Source organism: Alligator mississippiensis, chromosome 11 (assembly GCF_030867095.1).
Source record: "Alligator mississippiensis isolate rAllMis1 chromosome 11, rAllMis1, whole genome shotgun sequence".
Lineage (NCBI taxonomy): Eukaryota > Metazoa > Chordata > Crocodylia > Alligatoridae > Alligator > Alligator mississippiensis.
This window is the reverse complement of record NC_081834.1, coordinates 56,824,728-56,830,243: the sequence shown is the minus strand read 5'-3', so window position 1 is coordinate 56,830,243 and position 5,516 is coordinate 56,824,728.

Genomic DNA, 5,516 nt, shown 5'->3' with positions numbered 1-5,516 from the left:
CCCACTTACCTTCGGGGGATCAGCTGTTGCTGCCCCTGCTGCCGATGCTGCTGCTGCTTCCGCCTCCGGTCAGTCAGTTGGGAAAGGGGCACACGTGTGTGCGGGACACACGTGTGCCTGGCTCCTCTCCTTCTCGCTGCTGGTTCCCAAATGATGATGATTTAGTCCCAAATCATTTCATGTGTGGACACCTGACAAAAATCATTTACTATGTATTAGCTTAATGCTCAGTAAATTAAGTCCCACTTAAATGCATAAGTAAATGCACCCACTGTGTCCAGTTTGGGGCCCCCACTACAGAGAGGATGTAAACAAATTTGAGAGAGTAAAAAATGTTAAGGGATCTGGGGAACATGACTTATGAATAGAGCCTGCAGGAACTGGACTTATTTAGTGTGAAGAAGAAAAGACTGAGAGGGGATTTAATAGCAGCCTTCAAATACTTGAAGCAGGGGCATTGCAAAGAGGATTGAGCTGGACTGTTCTCAGTGGTGGAAGATGATAAACCTTTGCTCTGTGTTCTCAGGGTGCAGGAAGGGAAGCTTAGGTCAGACATTAGGAAGAACCATCTCATGAGGAGGGTAGTAGAACACTGGAACAAGGTACCTAGGGAGGTTGTGTATTCTCCATCCTCAGAGGATTTTAAAACCCAGGTATGCAAAACCTTGTCTGGGATGTTCTAGTTGGGGATGGTCCTGCTTTCAGCAGAGGGTTGGATTAGATGACCATTGAGATTGGGCCCCCACTATAACTCCTAATTTTCTATCATCTGATCTGTCCTTCTCACTGTGGCGGGCCAGTAGGGGGTTCTCCTGTATTGAGCCGCCCACCTTCCAGGCTCCGAGTGCCTCCCTGGAGGTGCCTCACATCTGGCCAACCCCCTTCCTGGAGCACATCTGCTAGCCTGGGGTTAAAACTACCACCACCAAGGGCTGGGCTTGATTCTGGCTCTGTGTTCCCTGGGTAACACAGGCCTAGTAGCCCTCAAGGGTACTTGACTCACTTCAAGCACTTGGGAGTGCTTCCCTCAGTCAGAAGCACAAGTAGTGGTCTCCCTTAGTCAGCCAAACCAAGGGGACCCCAAAGCATAATCTAGATCCACCCCCAATAAGTGTCCCATTCTAGATACAAAGGAGAATTTTATTGGTTACAAGGGGTAGGGTTGGAATAGGGTACAGGGTAGAGCAATATCAGAGAAATCCCATAGAGCAAACTCCCTTGGCTGGGTAGCCTTTGATCACACATCTGAGTTCCTGCAAGCTATGTATCTAGTTAGATCTCAGGTAGCTTACTCACAGTTATCATCCAGAGGCAGGTGGAGATTCCCTCTGGAGGCAGGCAGTTCCTTGATCGTAAGTTTTGAGAGAGAGAGCAAGTTTCAGATGGTCCAGCTCTTCTCTCTCTCTCTCTCTCTGAGTCTTCCTCATAGCTGCTGCCCCTTCTTCTGGGTGGTCCTTAAATTATATTGCCCTTGGATCGGGTAAAGGAGGTCACAATGGAGGCCAGCACCTGTTGGCTGTCAGCCAACCAATTTCGAATGCATCACTAGTTGCTGGGCAGACTGGCAGTTCCCAGCTCCCCAGGGAGCCCAAGCCCCTCACCCAGGGATGTGATGCCAGTCACATAGGCAGAGGAAGCAGGTTTCCCCCCTCCCTCAGGAATGTATCCAGCTCAGGTTACCTGAAGAGATAGTGTAAGGTGTGTATCCTCTGCTGGGTCCATCCTAACCAAATTGTCACAGAGCAGAGTTTTTGGGGAGAAACAGGTGGCCTTCTACCACACAGCTGCATCACATTGGTGGCTCATAGCTGAGGTGGATCTAGGTTGGTTCAGTGGTGCAGTCACACCACCCGTTGAGTCCTGATTCACCCAAACTTTAAAACCAAGTGCCCGAGAGGAGCAGTGCCACTTCTATTTAGGCAATAGTGACAAAGCAAACTGACTTCATGGCTTATTTTCATCTCCCTGCTTCATGATAACGTCTTGCTCCACTGATGTTAACCATCCTCTTTCTTTTTAATGGTGTTGCTGTTCCACTACTCCAATTATCCTTTTTTTTTCTGGAATGTTGCTGCCTGTCAGCTATTCCTGGTAATGTCTGTCTTCTATTTCACAGTCAGGCACACTGACTTTGCTGTGGTAATATTAACTCAGGTGTTAAAATGACTGACAGCAAAGTACTAGAGGACCTTTTCAAGACTCTCAGGAAAAACACACTTTGTGTTAGGAATAAGACACATACATTAAACTATAATGACTGCAGGACTTATGACATGGTATCTTTTTATTACCTTGACTGCTTTTTTAAAAGCTTGTGTTTGTTTTGGTTTTTTTAACTGTATACATAAACTAGCAAATGAGTGCACTTTCCAATGGTTATATTTGTTTTTGCTTTGGTCTTAAATGAAATAAAATAGCTCAAGCCCCCTTGCATAATAGTAAAGCAACTAGTTTCTCTTTAGCTGGAGAAAGTGTATTTTATAAGTGATGATGTGCCCCCCTCATCTGCACCCACCTTTCAAAATTCTAGATCCGCCCATGCCCACCCAATTACACTGGTGTGGTCACTATACAAATAACAAAGGAATCTGGCCCTAGGTTCCCAAAAGGAAATTGCTCTTTCTGTAGCGAGGCCAGGCTCAGATAATATACATGTTTTGTAGAGTGTCCTGGGGGTATGTGGTACCAGGCCCTGAAGAGAAAACAAACTTTTCTGAGGAACAGTTTGCCAAGCAATGCCTCCTTCTCTGGGGCTTCTCAGCTGCCCCTCTCTGGGGCTGGGGTCTGTGCACCCCGACTGCTGCACCCTCTCTGGCACTGGAGTTCCCACACTGCTGTGGGTCCCCTATGAGGCCTCCTCCAACCCCTAGTTTGGGGTTGACATGAAGCCAGTGTTTGAAAGGGAGATACAGTTTAGCAGAGGCAGTGCCTCACATCTCACTGACACGTTGGGTAGCTATTTACTCTGCTTTCGAAGCCAGGTATCTTTGCCTTACCAGGGGAAAGCCGCTTCCTAAAGCTATCCAGTTTGAACCCTATCTACAGACCACCTTGTATGAGTTTACTGGAACTAACAGCCCCTAGCAATGGTTCTCAGCTTTCTAGCTCCACAACCTGGATTACATGTCTAGGGTCAGTCTGTGGCCCAGACCCAGAATAGAGCTCATGCATGGGATCCAGCTGGATCCAGGGGTAAAGGGACTCTGTGTGCCAGATGGTCAATCTGCAGTGAGATCTAACTATGTGTGTTGGAGATCCAATACTGTGAGGACAATCTGTAAGGGAGGGAAAGATGCTGGACAGGTTTTTGGGCAGCAGCTGCCTTTTCTCTGGTCTAGAGACAAAAGCAGATAAAGCCTAAGCTAAAGATCAGATAAAACAAGGACTTTTTGGTCATGCTTTTACAAAAATGGCAGGGTGTCACCTTACAGACTAACTCATTGGAGAGGCATGAGCCTCTAACTACTCCCTGCAGGTTGATGTCATACATGAACTTGCTAAGGGTGCAATCCATCCCATCTTCTAGATTGTTAATGAAGGTTGTAGGTGAAGCAACAGCCTGCCTCACCTACATTAATCGGGTGATGTCTTCTCTGCGCCATTGATCACAGAAACATAAGAAAGTAGGGCTGGAAGGGACTTCCTGAGGTTGTCTATACACTCACAGAATATTAGGGTTGGAAGGGACCTCAGGAGGTCATTTTAGTCCAGCCCCGCTACTCAGAGCAAGGACAGCAGCAACTATATCATCCCAGACAAGAATTTGTCTAGCGGGGTCTTAAAAACCACCAAGGATGGAGATTCCACAACCTCGCTGGGTAACCTGTTTGAGTGTTTTACTACTATCCCCACGAGAAAGCTATTCCTAATATTTAATCTGACCTCCCTTGCTGCAACTTTAGACAATTTCTCCTTGTTCTGTCATCTTCCACACACTGAGAATAGTTTAGCTGCATTGCCTTTGGAAACACCCTTTAGTATAATGAAGCCTGGTATCAAATCCCCCCTCAGTCTTCTATTCTGCAGACTAAATAAACTTACTTCCCTCAGCCTCTTCTCAGAAGTCGTGTGCACCAGCCCCTAAGCCATTTTTGCTGCCCTCTGCTGGACTCTCTACAACTTTTCCACATCCTTTCTGTAGTAAAGGGCCCAAAACTGGACCCAGTACTCCAGAAGTGGCCTCCTGGCATAAAATAGAGGGGAATAATTAATTCCATTGATCTGCTGGCAACACCCCTACTAATGGAGCTCATTATGCTGTTACCCTTCTTAGTAACAAAAGCACACTTGTGACTCATATCCAGCTTATGGCCCACTGTAACCTCCAGATCCTTTTTTGCAGAGCTGCTGCTTAGCTGTGGGGGGTCCTAAACCCATAGTGGTGTATGAGAGTCTTACATCCTATGTGCAGCACTTCACACTTGTCCATGCTGAACCTCTTTTAACCAATTCTCCAATTTGTCCAGATCACTCTGAATTCTAGCCCTACCCAGCAATGTATTTAGTACTCCCCCTAGCTTGGTGTCATCTGAAACTTGCTGAAGGTTCAATCCATCCCATCTTCCAGATTGTTAATGAAAATATTTAACAAAATCAGTCTTCTAGCCCAGGACCTTGATGAAAGTAGGATCATCCCTAAATCAATGATATCAGGTTATATTTATATTCATGTTCAGACTGGGAAATCTCTGGGGGAAGGATGCGGATAACCTGGAGAGGGTCCAGAGAAGGGCCACTCGTATGGTCAAGGGCCTGCAGACCAAGCCCCACAAGAAGAGACTAGAGAAACTGGACCTTTTCAGCCTCCGCAAGAGAAGGTTGAGAGGCGACCTTGTGGCTGCCTTTAAGTTCATCGCGGGGGCACAGAAGGGAATTGGTGAGTATTTATTCACCAAGGCGCCCCCGGGGGTTACAAGAAACAATGGCCACAAGCTAGCAGAGAGCAGATTTAGATTGGACATTAGGAAGAACTTCTTCACAGTTCGAGTGGCCAAGGTCTGGAACGGGCTCCCAAGGGAGGTGGTGCTCTCCCCTACCCTGGGGGTCTTCAAGAGGAGGTTAGATGAGTATCTAGCTGGGGTCATCTAGACCCAGCACTCTTTCCTGCTTATGCAGGGGGTCGGACTCGATGATCTATTGAGGTCCCTTCCGACCCTAACATCTATGAATCTATGAATATACTTAAGTGAAATGAGCATTTCAAAATGGGGAACAAGATGGCCCAGATAACAATAACATGATTTATCTCCTGGCAAGGCTGAGATATATCAGGATGGGGTGTCAATCTTTTCGCACATAGGCCATATCTAGCCAGTGGCTCTTGCCATATATACCCACTGGACTCCTGGAGTGCTATTGGAAGTTGGTGGGTGTGACATATTGCAAACTTAGGGTCTTTTCGTGCCATGGGGTTTTGTCTTCTGTTGGTAAGTTTGACTCACTACTCCATTAACTCCAGGCCTTGTCCATGGAGTCCATGGATCTCCAGACCCACACCATGAGGCTGCCACCTGCCT